Genomic DNA, 17,172 nt, shown 5'->3' with positions numbered 1-17,172 from the left:
ATTTGCTAACAAATAGAAAAATTACTTTTTAAGAAATCCATTCCAGGTTTGCTGGATTACCCAGCTTCACTGATGAAAGTGTATCCTCTCCAGCCTTGGTGAACTTTAATAAATCAGGCCCATTGCAATCTGAGCAATGCCAGATTACAATGTCATGGATGCCAACAACGCTGCATCAATATTCTTCTATGTAAACATTTTGTATCCCTACTGCTGCGGGTGTATTTCTATGTTTATTAATACCTTGTCAAACCTTATTTTTGCTGATTCTTACCTTATTTCTTGTAACCCTTTGAATTCTCAAGTTGAACACTTTCTATCTCTCCTGGCTTAATAACTTTAAGTATGTAAGACGTATATAAGACATACTATAAGACATTTGGATATGTCCTTTAACCTATTCTTGCTATGCTATTTGGCTTGTCATTTTCTTGTGACCCTTATGGCTCAGTCCTGACTTCCCCACATGCTATCCTTTGCATACTCAATTCTTGGAGGCAGATTGGTGTCTAGATTAGCATTACCAATGGACTGGGGCCTTACAGTGGCTCTCTGTTTGACACCAGTTTTTTTAGTCTTTTAAGTTTCTTCATTATCAATCATGTATCTTTAATTTCAAAGTTTTTGGTGCCAATGCACACAACATACAATTATTGTTATTAATCAGGAAAAAGGAGTGAGCAGTCAACAAGTACAGATATAATTATTACCCTGGTTTGCTACAAAGAATAGGTAAATCTCTGTGCTCATTTATTAAGCTACTAAATATATAACAAATTTTAGGGGATTTGCATATTACATGGGAGACTCGATGAAGGGGAAGAAACAAAAGAAAAATATTGAAAGTGAATCTTTGACCAAACTGTTGTTTTCATTATTGTGAGGGAGAGTTAAAACATGTTATGTTCATATTGCAGGCTGTGTTCAAAATATATATTCCACAACTTCTGTTCTCAAATTCTCCATGAAAAACACCATGGACGAAAAATGTTGTTGATGGTTTCATTGTTTTTAACTTTTTATTATTAACAAGAGAAACTGTCCCTGTATTTAAAGGCGTTTACTACCCATACGATTTAATATAATGTGTCATTAATTTATTTTAAAAGTGTCACTTTTGGCAATATTTTTCTCATTTCTCAATGACCACAAAGCAAGTGAAGGGAAATAACCTTGTCAAAGACCTAAAAACACAAAGACACAAAACCAAACAAAGCATATTCCAAAAGCAATAATGTTGATTATTATGTAATGTAACATATAGCAATTTACCTTAAGGAAATCCATTCCAGGTTTGGTGGATCACCCAGATTAACTGATAAAAGTTAGTCCTCTCTGGCCTCGAAGAGCTTTATTAAATAGGCTCATTGTGTAGCTTAGCTTGACTGTAACTGTGCACCTATTCACACAGTCAGGATCTTTGGGGCCTTTTAGTTTACGTCCCTGTAATTGCTTTGCTAATTGCTTTGTATGACTACAATTCCTGCCTCTCCTCATGTAGATACATTGTTTACACTATATTACAGGGGGCTGGGAAATAAAGTGCTTACATTCTCACATCTGATTGACCCTCCCACCAACTGAATTTAGAGGTAAAAGAAAAAAGTCGTAACGCAGTGTGTAAACACATTTGACACATAAAACAGATACTTTGCACACCAATAGCTTCTGTTTGTATTAAACTGTTGTTGTTAGAAAAGTTTTACCTACTTTTAGGTTTAGTTTTCACATCAATCAAATTATGAAAAAGGTATTAACTTTTCCCCTTTCTGGTAAAAAAAAAATTAAATTATATTTTTAGGTGGAGTTGTACTTTAAAATCCTTTATATGTGATCACTATTTTGTTGTAGTAAAATGTAATTTAACTCAGTAGAGCGTTCATTTTAGTAGCTTGTACTGAACATAAAGAATAAATGAATTAAATTAAATTACAATTGAACGTGTAGGCAGATCATTACTGTCACTATAGAATAAGCATAATGTTTGAATATATTGAATTCTACAGATAATTGATTGATGAAGGAACAATCTCCATGACAATTCTACTGACTTCATCACTGGAGGGAATCTGATAGAGACATGTTTTTCACATAATATGCAAAGCGACCAAAATCCTATGATGAATTTGAAGTGTAATCTAAATGACAGAACAATTTACTTTCATTCACTCAGAACTGGTAATGCATTTAACCAAACCAGTTTTCAAATAACCTTATTATGTTCAAGCTGCAATTTGTCAGGACGTCACATTAAGCAATAGAGTGAACAGTTTAAAAAGCCATTGCATTACCTTAAAACCTTTAAGCTTTGTTTGCAGCATCATGATTTAAAGGTATGGAATTAGTCTATAAAACTATAGGACCATTGTTATTCTAACCCATTATTTTTTGAACTGAGAACTGAGATGTGAAGTACCAGGAAACAATTTTAAAATTAACTTTTCTATAATGTCCATTAAAAAATAACATTTTTTAATTACAGTCCTGTTCACAAAAAAGGTCAGCTGGTGAAGTGCCAGTGCTAACCAATATACCAGTGTTGGTCAATTTAATTCTGGAGAGCCTCAAGTGCAGCCTCTAACATGTTCCGAAGGCAGCACAAAAGCTTTGCTTTTTGTAAATATGGTGATACATCCCCAGGGCTGTGTCCATGACAGCATGGACCTTCAAGAATTGCATTGGATGATGCTGGTCATCACCTAGAAAATAGGTTGGGGATGGGTGAACCTGCCAGAGTTCAGTTCTTCAAGGGTTCAGTGAACATTGTTAGATGTTCTTATGTTCAAGTCAAACCTCTTAGTCTTGGTGAGATGATCCTTCCACTTAAAGAATCTAAGATTCTTTGGGTGCTACCAATTTGATATAGGCAGTCTTGGATGAAACAAATTTTAAGAACATTCAATCCCAAGAAAATATAACCAAAGAACAATCATCCAGAAGAAAAAAATGCTGTAAGAACGTTTGATATTAAGAGAAAAAGACTAGGAAGATTTGGTAATAACAGAAAATAGTTCAAGAGTATTCTTTCAGCAGAGGAAGTAGTCAAGAATATTTGATTTGTTATTTTATAAGCATTTACTCAGAAGATAAAATAGTTTGTAAACATTAACTCAAAAGAAAAAAAGTTAGTAACATTTGTGCTAAAGAAAAATGCCCTAAAATATTTAATTCAAAGAGAAAAAAGTATTTACTTATAAGAGAAAAAACTTTTAAAGGTTATCTGTATGAATTTCTACATGAGTTCAAAGAAGTGGTGAATAGAAAACAGTAGAAGTTTAACCTAACCTAAGTTTGAACCTACCAAGAGATTAAATCCAAACCTCTTCCCTGAAAATGAGTTTCAGTAGAGCACTGCCATGGGGAATTTACAAATACCAATAAATGCCAAAATATAGAAAAAGGACCTCTACCTACACAAAATTATTAGCTACCCCTTGCAGATGCAATATATCCTGACATTATGGCTGCTGTTAGTCCATCCTTTTATGGAAAGAGTGGCTGGTAATTCAAGTGTAAATTCAAATTTATAATTTTATTATCTGGGTTTCTCCTGATTCCTGAAACTTTCACAGGTTCGTGCAAGAAGTTTGAAATTCACATACTTTCTAAAGGGAAGCCAAATCTCCTAGCTAGTCATGGCAGTTTCTCTTTGAGATGTGACAGCCAAAATACTGACCTTTGTTATACTATACATGGGTAAGCAAATCTAGCACAACCTGTACTAACTGTACTATCTTAATTAATTGGGCACAGCATAGAAAGCAATGGCAGCAGAAAAAAGGGGTGCCCTGTATACAAAGAAGCTCCCTTTTCATTTGTACATGCCTGTGGTTTTTGAATACAAATAATACAATAATATACTTTCAGGGAAATGCTGTTCTTTTTCCAAGTGTAGTTCTTTACTTGGTTGCTTTGTTGAATGCAGTAAATAGCTTTTTTTAGCATTTACGTCAGACCCCTTGATCTGTGTACCCTGGTAGGATATTGTTTGTAAAGTGCAAGCCTAATGGGTAACAGAGAAGGATTCGTTTGCCATCACCAAGCCCATCAACTGCTTCACATCCTCCTGTGTATAGACTGGCACTGTTAAAGGAAAGAGAGGTGATTGCTGAAAGAATTAATGGAGTAACTTGCCAAATGCCAGAAAGATCAGTAGGGAAAAAACTGGAATATTGTAGGTCATGGCAATCAAAGCTGCTGGAGTGCTGTATGAGGTCAGAAGCAGTACATTTTCCTGATCTTTAATATCTCTCAAACATAGAGATGAAACATGCAACAAAGAATAAAACTAGGTGAAAAGAAGTATTTAATTCAGCATATGACAATTGTTTATGATAGTGTGCATTATCACACACATTTAAATTGGACTTCCATTAGGAAGGTATGTCTTTTTTTTACCCTACCTGGGGTTAATTTATCATATGTAGTTCTATGTAGTTTACTAACCTATCTTATATTCCATGTTACTTTCTTATTAATCTAAAGTAAATAGGCTTTTTAATAAGGGCGTTGTATCAATTCCAATTATCTGAGTTTTCTTGGTGCCCCTAAAAATTGTCATCTTCCTTCAACAAATGTATCTTGCATTCATCTCAATGGCAAGAAGATAGCCTTGACAGTTATTTTATTTTCTGGACATTCCTTTAGAAAGGAAACAATATACATGTTTGAGGTCATTAATTTATTCATTGTCTAGTGCAAGAAATGAATGTCCTTGAAAATTCTTTTAACCACATGAACATGTCCTTTGAAGCACCTCATGGAAAAAAAAAATCCCTGGATTGATTCCTATCATGATTTGAAATAGCATTATTATTGATTGTTTTGTCCAAGATAGAAGAGGGAGGATGGAAAACAGAATCTAAACAGTACATTGCATTAGTAGGTAAATCCTTCTAACACTGTGACAGAGTAAATTTGAACAGTTGTTTAATTTCATAGTTGTATGGACTTTAACATAGAGGCAAGTAAATTATAGATGTCATTGATTAAATATGTGCAAGTGTGATTTTCAGAAGTGTTTTATTAAACTTATGTATACCTCAGACAGTAATATCCATGTTTCTTACAGTAAAATAATGTATATACCTGCAGTTTATTCACACACAGCAATTTACAAATATGAATTAAATTGTTGTATTGTTGTATAGATGTAATTAAGACAGCAGCATCACATCATCATTACACTATATTTGTGTAGTGCTGATTTGATGAGCAAACAGATCCTCAAATTAACAGCTGATTGAGACAACTTATTTGAAGTTCATGCTTGCAGATGAATAATTTGGTCAACATAATTTGTCCAAAAGGCCTCTCACCAGGGAAATAATAATAATAAAAAAAAATTAAAACACCTGCAAGATCCCCACATATATGGAGAAGTATACATATAAGTATCATTCTACTAAAACAAAGCACAAATAACTATTACAATGAATACATGATTTGCCATTTATGTCAACTACTACAAATTTGCTTTTCAATATTTTCCAAAGACAGGTTTGTTTATTCACCAACACTACTGATAAAGCACAATATATGCCAGTCTAAAGTGCCCATAAAAAACAATACAAGACAACATCAAGAGTTATATTCATTTAAAAGAGTACTCAAAACCCATTTTTTAAACTTGCCTACCCGTCTTCGTCTGTCTTTTGAAACCCTCACAACTTCCCACATCTCCCCTTCCATTGTGTGAGATTTCCTCCACCTCTTAGATTGCAAGCTCTTCAGGACAGGGTCCTCTCCATCTCCTGTGTCACTGTCTGTATCTGTCTGTCCTTTGCAACCCCTATTTAATGTATAGAGCTGCGTAGTATATTTGCGCTATAAAAATCCTGTTTATTAATAATATTAATAATAATAATAATAATATTCAGTAGGATCATATTACGGAGACTAAGATTTGCAATATGCCCCAATGTATCTTTTACTGAAGTTAAACCTTTTTTTTTTATTAAGCTTAGCAGGTGCTTGTGTTAAGGCATGCAGGTTGATTTACTAAAGGATTTCAGTATGTCCACACAATAAAATGTATAAAGGTTTATTTTAATTATCCTATACATGATTGCTGGATTGGGTAGTTATTGTTGCATGAGTACTACTCATCATCTTCCTAATTACATCATCCAGTGTTCATGTACTTTGAGTAACTTTTGCTTAACTGAAAGCAGTTCTTGACAGACAGCTTTTGAAAAGGAATCAATGGAAATTTTCTGTACAGAGCAGGATTTGGCATAGAAAGTTTGGTAATGCTCCATGTGAGCTGCACAGTGTGTATCTGGTAGGAGCATAGACAAACCTGGGGGGGCTATCCTTACTAAGTTTAATTAATTGTATGAAAGAGAACAATTAACCTTCAAATAAAATGTGTGCTTTTTATTTTAGAATGTTTACTACTACACAGGTGAAATATTTAACTACGTAGTCTTGTGTACATTATAATAATTTATCCAATGTCATATAAAATGTAATACTTTTTCTTTTATTTATTTCTTTGTTAGTTGGTAGTTGGTTAGCTGTTAGTTGGTATTTTTATGATCTGAATCTTTGACCTCTAACATTATTACAGGTAATAAATGATAATTATTTAGGCATGAAACAAGCAGTGCATTTACCAGATTGGAACACTGTGCATAATATATTTTTGCCTGCTACATTAGTTGCAAGAAATAGAGTTTTTCAGGCAATTCAGTTGTACACATACCGTAATTAACTTTTTTGACATGCAAATTGATTGAGAAGACACAGATTATGACCTATTCTATATACATAACCTAGACATTAGTACTTGCTCTAAAATTATACATTTTTATATATTAAAACAGGATATATGGAACATAAAAAATGTATATTTATTAAACAGAAATGTTAATGAGAGCAGAATGGAAAAGAAAAATATTTGTATGTTCAAATACAGCAATAGACTAGGCATTCTAATTACTGTTGAGCAATATGCATACAGCAATTCATCTTCCAGTATAATTATTAACAGAAAACATAAATACTCTGGGCTAGTAAAATCACATTGCAAGGCACTAAATAAATAAACCGGATATGGAGTTAGAAAAAAATTAAAATATGTCAATTATATTTTTGGCAAACCTTTTTCCTTAGTGAGCCCGTCATCTCCAAGAAATCTTAAATGAATGAAGATCAAATATTGGACTGAAAGCTGTACATGTTTAATATAGATAAATGACCACTGTTTTTTGAACATTAAAGTCATTCTAACATTATTAAGAGGTTAATGTAAGGGGATTACTTGAAAATCCTACATATAATGGGTAGTATGCAGGCATAAGCAAAAATCTGCACTCTTACTGGGAAAGATTGACCATTGAGTGGGATGCCGTCTGCCATAGCCTGATATTTTTTCTCCCAGCCACCCTACCCTGGCTCGGTTGCCAATATCATGCTTACACAAACCTCTCTTTTCAGCCCAACCACACTCTCCATTTACCTTCTACTTTTAAAAATCCCAGAGGACACTACACCATGGTCCCCCAACACTTCACAAACCACTGCTTTTCACGAACTCAGCCATCTACACCCTTCTTGTACCTCTTTCAACTAGTGGGCAGAAAACTTTCTTTCCACCCGCCTCAACTGATTTGACCCCTTCCTTACCCAAGTCTTTTGACTCCTACCTTACCACACCTACTTCCTGCCTCACCCCCAATTTGCCCATACACCCCTCCTACCTTCCAGCTTATTCTTTAACCCTACCCTACAGATTTTATTTAGCTCCCCGCCCATAGCCCCCCACAACACTGGGGTCACATTGTGGGGTAAAGCCCTCACCCAAACAATGCCCTTGCCTCACTGTGGGGCAGGTGTTGGTCTATTTTTTTCCAAATGAAAAAAGGGCTTCATGCTTTTTGCATGCTTTTTTGCTTGGCAAATCAGATTTCAAAGTGAGGAGCAGAAATACACGTTCACTGTACCCATCTCATACCCAAGAAGGTCCCATGGCTAATAAAGAGTCTGCTTTAAAAAATTAGGGGAACCTCATGCAGTATTTTTTATAAAAAAAAATGTAAACACTCCATTTATTACCTGTCAATGTCAGGCTGTCACTTTTACACCAGGGAATTTAACTCAGTACCGCCTTACACAGTCCTTGTCACTGTCACCTGTCATTCTAGTCCTTAACATTTGTTACTCTAGCCCTTGGGACTGTTACCTGTCACCTTAATTCAAGTCAATTTATTCAATTAATAATAAGTTTTATACATGTTAATTTTGTTGGCATTGTGAACATTATACCATTTTGAGTGTTTGCAGAGACAGATGCATTTTTTGTCCTAGGTTTACACTCAAATCAATGTATTTTCCCTGTTTTATCTGCTACAATTTGGTGACGTGGTTTCGTTTATAATCACTTACATACGTTTTTTTTTTTTTTCTCAGCAGGCATAAGTAGAAAACTAGAAAAGTAGCATACGCCTGCAGAGTTTCAGCACATGCACAAGGGAATATCATGTTCGCACCAAAAACAGTTGCAATGTGTCATTATGTCTGTGTTTGGCTTACTTTGAATCTTTTCTTATTTTTTACAAGGTTGCTGTCGCATTTTACATATTTGTACTGACAATATACATTTCTTAAGCATTATTTAGCTCAGATGAGTAAATAAAGGTATACATATTATGTTAGGTTCTGTGTAGTCAGGGTTTAAACACATTTAAATTTGCACTCATAATAAAATGCATATATGAAGTTTAATAATAAATATTATTAAAATTACGTTTAGATAAAAGTTTGTTTTTTGTCCACCCTATCCAACAATTTCCAGAAGTATGGATTGGATGCATAACGCATATATGGCTTTGTGAACCAGCATAGCCCATAACTTGTTTATGAGACTGTATGCATCTAACACTTTAGCATTTGTGTCACATATTCTTAGGATAAAAAGAACAATCTCTACCAATGGAATTAGTCTCTGTGGATTTTGTGTGTCACACTGCATGAAAGCTTTATTTTTTTCTATCAATCAACATGACTGATGCCTGCTGGAAAATTGAATATTCAAAAATGAAAAATGAACTTCAAAGACATAAAAAAGATTTGAATTTTTAAACTATTTTATATTTATTACTTTTATTTCATGACACCTGGAATCACTTTTTATTTTTAGTTCCTATGCTTATGAAATGAATACTGCTAGTAGCAGATATGTGTGTATTTGTTTAGCAGTTTTTTTTTATTATTTCCTTGTATTTTAACTGATTAAATAATCACCTGGGATAATCAGTAAATTTATCCTGTCTGAACAAAAAATTGGAAGAGATGTCAAAGTCCAAACATTGCTGTTACATTTTAATGATTACACTGGTCAACAAACATTTTCTTGCCAAACAGATTATATTCATTTTAGGTTATGTTTGATGCACAGATTTCAAATATGGTATTGGTTTTGCTAGATTGGCTTTGTGCTTTATGGTTACACAAAGGTTTTTGACCACCATGACATAGCTGTGCCAGGCAGAAGCCTCACTATCAGTCAGGTAACTTGTGAAATTTGAATCATTTATCAGTTTCCGAATCTGGGGTCCATGAAAGATTCCTGCTTTTAATTTTTCAGTAGTAAATCCAGGAAAGAATCTACAAATGTTTTTGAAGCAATCGCCGTCCTTATTTAGAGCTCTAACAAATTGCTTCATTAATCCCAACTATGTGTAGTGGAGGGAAAATGAATTTTTCTTTGTAAACCATTGACTTGTTAATGATGTTCGCTACACCTTTTTTGTTTTCCCCATGTCACTTTTTTCCAATGATCCTGCTTTGCTCTTCTATCCCACAATGAAACATGATGAAACATGGGTACTTTGTGTATCCACTTTGCTGTCCAAGTTGGAAGTTCACCATTATTAAATCAACACATATGGACCATTGGTGTCCATAATTGCAAAGCTTTTGTAAGACCATTTCAATATTTTCATATTCTTCTTTAGGTTTTGTTGAGTGACCAATTGGAATTGATGCATAGCAGTTGCCATTATGCAGTAAAACAGATTTCAAACTTAGAGTGGAACTGTCTATGAAAAGCCTCCAGTCTTCTGCTCGGTATTCTGGTAGTTCCATATGGACTAGTAGTCCAGGGATGTTACACCAGTACACAAAGTCTCCATCTTCACTGAAATATGGTATGAGTGTCACCTCTCTTGTCCTATAAACCGTTATTTTAACTTCCGGTCTCAGACAGTTCTTTTCTTTTAGCCTGGATGATAAAAGTTCAGATGCTTGTTTTGACAGACTTAGGTCACATATTAAATCATTGAGCTCTTCTTGGGAGAACTGCTGGTTTGGTGAAACACTTTCTTCATATTCACTTCCACTGCTAATTCCTGGATTACACTCCAAACCCTGTATATCCTCCTTGTTGGATACAGGAATATCAGGGAATGTACTAAAGACTGGTACAGGAACATAAGCACCATGCGGCACAGATCGTCGTGCTGATTCTAAATCAGGGTACTCCCACTTGTTTTTTTTTGTAATGCTTGAAACTTTTTACATTCACAGCACAAAAATAACAATCAGTATGATGATTTTTGGGCTCTCGCCATACCATTGGTACACCACACAAACTTTTTTCCACTGACGTAGACACTCTACAGAACTTTTGCATACCATATGGGGAGCCCAATACTTATCTTGGTCCCCCAGTTTAATACCAAAACATGCAAGATATGCTTGTTTCACAAATTCTGTAATGTTTCTTCTATGTTTTTGCTTCTTCCTGAAGAACTCTTATTTCTGTAAAAAAAAAAAGAAAATGTATGAATACAAAGAAGGCAAATGAAAGTTGCATGAAAATAATGCTATATTTAATAAATAAAATGCAAAAATCACAAGAACTGGAGCCAATTCAATGAAACTGACCTGAAATACACGAAATATATTGAAACATTCTTGGCAAGTGAAAAAAACAAATTTTTTTTGAACTGTGTTATTTATGTGTATTATTATATGTATCTTTTTTGTGACTGTGGGTACTACTGACTTTAAAAGTTGACACCACAGCTTTTGGTTATTGGTAATATTATGCAGTTTATTATGAAGATTAATTTAGGCGAGAAATAAGGGAAGTTTTTTTGCAGGCAAATGAGTTGGCAATGGCATCCCACTTGTACTTCTAGTGCTTTAGTATGTATTTATTTATTTATTTATTTATTTAAATATTGTTATTAAACATATATATTATATAAATGAATAAGCATATTTTTAGTCATGTAATTATGAAATTAATCATACTATTTTTTTGTGGAGAGGTTTGTTCAGCCAACATAAATAAACCATGGCTTCTTTTCAAGTGTTTACTTTGGACTTTATTTATAAATCTGACACTTCCTTAAACATTCCATGGTGGGAATCAATAAATGCCACTGAACACCTGGACCTGGAAGGTTCCCATGAGAGAAAGTTCTATTCACCTTTGCTGCTTTAGATTGTATACAAAATACAGGGTGTCCCAAAAGTCATTTTACGCTTTTAATGAATTTCTACAAATTAAACAAAATTAAAATGAGTTTTTTCATTTTTTTAGCATCAACAAAAAAGTTGTTGCAGTTTTACTTGCTAGGCTTGCCTTCACATCACGTTTAAACACCTTAAAGACTAGTTGTATACCTTCACATAAGCGCCTACATTTTCTACAACTTTCAGCCACCTTTGGATGCAAATCTCTTTCCCTCAATGCAGGCTGTGTGGATTATTTCCTCAAACTGTGACAGGTTACAGTGGCATACACCTTTCTTTTGATATAGCCCCACAAAAAAGGTCACAAGGTGTAAGCAGGTAAGTCAGGCCCATTCGAGGGGACCCCTCCGACCAACCCATGGGTCAGGAAACTTGATGTACAGGAAATCAGGCAAAGTGGGGAGGGGCTTTGTCTTTTTGAAAATTGGCATTAGGAAGGTCACTCCTCGTCTGAAGTTGTGCCATCATCATCAAACTCATACAGCATCTCTTAGTAATTTTCCCCTGTAACGGTCGTCGTGATAACGGATGCACCGAATTTTTGCTGGGTTCTAAGTTTTCCAACAGCTGAGGGTCATTTTGGTATTGGTGTAGGAGTGATTCACACATTTCCACAGGAGCATCATCAACTTCTACTTGAAGATTTTGAACACCCTGAAGTTGGGTTGGATAGAGCTTTATCACTCTGCGAAGCATCCACTAAATCAAGCCTTTTTCTGAGTTGGAGTGCAGCCCTCCGGATGGACTTTCCCTGGCTTTGTGCAAATGCCTGCTCCAGGAGTTCAGTGTTTTCATCAATGGTGGTAATAGCTTTCACTGCATGGTTTATCAAGAACAGATCCTGTTTCAAGAAACTAAGTTGTCATATGCTGATAGTCTCAAGTATCTCTAAATGATACCTGGAATAGAAAAAAGGAAGTGTCTAGACTTTTGGTACACCTAGAACTAATAGAAAAGGTAGTGGTCTGTTTACTAAAAAATATGGTAAACTTTTCTTGTGGATTCTAGTATATCTGTCTTTTCTCCATATTGGGTGACTACATCAGGCAGCTCCACTAAAAGTTTTAGCCATACATACAGGTTAATTTACTAAAAATGTAGCGACTGTTCAATTGGCAAAGTAAACATTCACTAATGTTACTTAATATATTAAAACACTGTTCATTTTAATTACACATTATCAATCATGTGTAAGGGATTTCCAGTTTTCTAGAATTTTGCTGTCAATATGATCATCATGTTTGATAGCCTTCCACCTAACCAGAACAGTAAAGCACACATTTTGCTTCCCCCTCTTTTCATGCCAGTGAAAGGGTTTAGGGAGTCTGTTTGCAGTTTTTTATTTTTTCCTAATTAATTATTTTGTAAATAAAATAAAAAAAATAAACACTATATCTATAAACACCATACCATCTAACAAACATGTTGTAATTTTGGGGATAATACTGTGTTTCGGGGTTTAAATAAAAAAAATAAAAAGGTAGAAACCAACAATAAAAAAAGCAATTACCAGGCACTCTAATTCATTTTTTTTTATGCAAAAAGCGTTACATTGTTTTGCATAGAAATTTATTTTATATTGTAGACCAATAATTCTTTGGCATAACTCACCGAAATATGTCCAATATTTAATACATTTGTTAATAAACTTTAAATAAAAAAAAAATCTGGTAAAACAATGGTGCACAACAATACTTAAAACTGTAATATAACTGTACAGTAGCATGCATAATATATATATAATATAATTATATATATATTATAGAAAGATTTCTTTGTATTGGATTCGATACAGCTATTCATCCAATACAGTCCAATATTTTGAATCCAATACAAAAATATTTTAATTTTCTAGCGCGCCTCCCGCCCACACCAGTGCATGCACCAACGTCACCGGGGATACCCCGGGTAACGTCACTGCACTCGCCGGCTGAAGATCAGAAGAAGAGGATGCCTCCCGATGGATCTCATCATCCTCTTCAGGATGCCAGAAGACGTGTTGGGACAAGGTAAGTGTGTTTTTAGCTACTCCGAGTGTGGCTCGCGGTTTTAGCTTTTTGCATTTTTTTTTACCCCAAGCCACACTCAGGAATTCAGGGGGGTTAATTTATGAAAAAATAGCATTTTTTTTGCACTTTTATCCTTGTATGAGGTGTTCTGTTAGGTCCCCCTGGCATTCCGAATTTAGTATATGTCCCTATGCCAATACCTGGCTTCCCATGCTCTTTTTGGACCTGGCCTATGCTTTAAGAAAGTTAAAATTCAACATCAGGACTCTATTTTCTGCTGCTATTTTCCATTCACTCTCTTGACTTACACAACACTGGGGTGATATGCAATCCCACCGTTTTTTCAAATGTTTTGGTTTTGACAGAGCAATACATACATACAACAATTCATGGAACCCAATGAAAAATATTTGACTTTTTCTTGGCTTTATATGGGATTTTAAGATACAACTTTGGATCTATAAAACCATTGTTAGATTACAAAAAAAAAGAGAAGACAGCCTTAGAATACACCCAATGTGGTGGACAACAAGTAAACATTTCTCTCTAGCAACAGTAAAAGCTGCAAAAAACTGTGATAGCACAATAGATCACAAAAGATAAAAAACATTGTGTAAACATTTTACTGTATAAATTTCCTGCATTAAAAGTTTTAATTTGTTGAATTGTTGGATGCATTGAACTGTTACTTTTATCTAGCCAACACTAAAACTGTGTTAAATCCACAAAAGCAAATTCTGTTTACCTCGTGTAAAATGTATACCACTTCAGCCAAATTTTGCAAAAGCACTTAGATGTAATATTAGGGAAGTTCTGAGTCCTGAAGCCTAATCCTAAATTACTCTCTTTGTCTCTCTTTTCAATTGTCATATCCAGCCTTCAGAGGTAGGTTTAAATCATATTGGTGGCTTCAAGAAATGTCCTAGTTTTTACATTTTAAAACATCAGTCTTTTTGTGTGTAAAATGCAGAATAAAGTATTTTGTGGTTGTCCTGAAATACAAACAGAAATCTAAGGGGGTTCCTAGATCACCCTATTCCCTCCAAAGGAAAATGGATTAACCGGCACACTTTTGCTATGCCTTGGGATAGGAAGTATCTTGGCTTGGCTGGGAAGATCTAGAATGAGGTGTATATAGTGCCCAGGCTATGGTGCTTTGTCTGTTAACTTTCCCAGTGGAAACCTCAAGTGTGACTCAGGGTAAGAAAAAGAGGCTAGAATCGGTACACACTTGGGGTAGCTAAAACAGCAAAGATCAATAGTAAATACAGCATTACCTGATCCGCCGGCGTTCTCCCTAAGTCACCGGTAGTTCATGTGTACGGACGTTCTGTTCGGGGGCGTGGCGGGAATTTCAAATCTATTTGTATTGCATTCAATACAAAATAACTGTTGCATGCAATACATTGGATTCATATGTGTAAACGCGGTATATTGTCTTTCATGAACAGTTACAGTATAATATAATAAAAAATATTTATTATGATCATACTATTATAATATACTGTATATTACATTTTCATGAAAAACAATGTACCACTTTTAGACATATAAATCCCGACAGAAATGAACTGCTAGGGAGGTTAAGGGCACTGGGGAACTGTGTGGTCTGCCAGACAGTTGGCTTTTATGAAAAGCCAGTTTTGAGGGTCCTGGAGCCAGACAAGAAAGAGTTGTGAGGGTTCCTTGCCCACTCGGTCTATGTCCAGGTCTTAGCCCATACTAATACGTATGGTACAGGTGCTCTAAGTTAGGGATTCAGCAGCAGAATGCTGGGAGCTTAGTGGATTCCCAAAACTTAAGGGGTAACTGGCATCCTTGTACCTAAATAAAGTACAGGAGTCTAAAAAAAACTGATTGTGTGCTGCCTCATTGAACTACTGTAAGCCTATTGCTACGAGCAATCCCCAACAGCAAGCTCACCTGGGAATTACAGTAAAGCAATACAAAAATAAATGTGTGTCAATACATCTTATTTCAAAATCTTAAATTCTAAGTTTAGCAATGACTACAAACTTTATCAAAACAGATATTACTTACTTAGCCATTTTTGGGGCTGACATATATTAATGTATATATGTATATACTTCAAACAAAAACACACAATAGTGGGACTTTTAAGGCCAATTAGAATCCAGTTTAAACCAATAAAACCTTTATTCAAGTACAAAATATGTATAAATTATAGTATGTAAAAAAATGTATATATGAAATAGAGGAAAATCTGAAACACATTGCATTATATCTACGAAGTGCTAGCCACAGGGAGCCGCACAAAATCGAGCAACCAAGTTGCTGGCATAGACAGTGCATAGAATGACTTCTAAACTGCAGAATATTTCATTTTTTGTTGTTGGTTTTAGATGCACCTAAAAAGTTTCAGAAAAAGAAAGAAAGAAAAAACATCTTCCGGTAATCTGACAAACAAATTCAAAGCTAGATCATTCTTATAGTTTACTGCAATCTTAAAGTCAGCTTTTCATTTTGTGCTACCTTACTGAGCAAGCCTGCTTACCTTACCAATCAATCCATTTGAGAATCAGAGCAAACATCATTTTAATATTTGCACCAAGTTTTATACTATAACATAGGGTTTTGCTTACTGATTTTAAACAGGATGCTAGGAAAAAAAATGGTACATCGTAGATTACTTACAGTCTATTTGTTTCTCGAGTTAAAATTGCCACTGTTCTTGAAAAATCCAATTCTAACTTACAGTTTATAAACTAGAAAATAAAGCTCTAAAGTAAAATGCAATATGCAACAAATAGATAATACATGAGAAGTAAGCAAAGATCTAGGTCTCCAAGGGAAATGCAAATTAAAGTAAACAGTCTTGTAAACTTAGTTTGATTGAAAAGGAAATAAGAATGAAATGAGAATGTCACTGCTAACCAAAGAAAATAATGAGAACAAAATTCTTACTGTTAGGCATATTTTTTTCTTTTTGTCTCTCATTCTCTTTTATGTGATTGGCTTTGAAAAAACGTCTTTAGAATTTACATTTTTTAATAATTACAGCTAACATTTCTTTCTAAACTTGGGATAGCTTAGCAAAAGTGTTTCAAACTATAACAATACATTTATTTCTATAATAATTTTCTACATTTTAGTCAGTAGAACAAACCACAGCATTGGTCACAATAACTTGGGCAAGGGGCAGAGGACAACTCTGAAAGTAATACACTTTCTAGACCAGTGTTTCCCACCCAGGGTTACATGGAACCATAGGGATCTTCCAGAAGTTGCTAGGGGTTTTTTAAACAATGAGCACTATGTGCCTCTTAGGTCATTAACCACTGATACAAATGATCTTTTCAGATATCTATAAGGGTGGTAGCCTTCCCACTGGCCAGCAATGTAAGAAGCATTCTTCCCAATGACCACCACACTAAAATACGATAAGCTGCCGATAAAGTAATTCTAGCAACAGAGGTTCACCTGAGGACCAAAAAGTTATTTCAGGGGGTTCCCCCATGTTACATCCAAATGAATGTGATTGGATAAAGGTAAACACTCCATATGTAATCCAATAATATTAAAATCGTATTTGCGCAAAGTTCATCATGCCTCATGATCATATTCTAAAGTTTTCTCTCTGTCATTTGGATCTATTTAGAAAGATTTCCTTTCAGTTTCTTTTTCGTAGACTTAAAGTTTTCTCACTGTAAATGCC

This window comes from Pyxicephalus adspersus, chromosome 3 (genome assembly GCF_032062135.1).
Source record: "Pyxicephalus adspersus chromosome 3, UCB_Pads_2.0, whole genome shotgun sequence".
Taxonomy (NCBI): Eukaryota; Metazoa; Chordata; class Amphibia; order Anura; family Pyxicephalidae; genus Pyxicephalus; species Pyxicephalus adspersus.
This window is presented reverse-complemented; position numbering follows the sequence as displayed.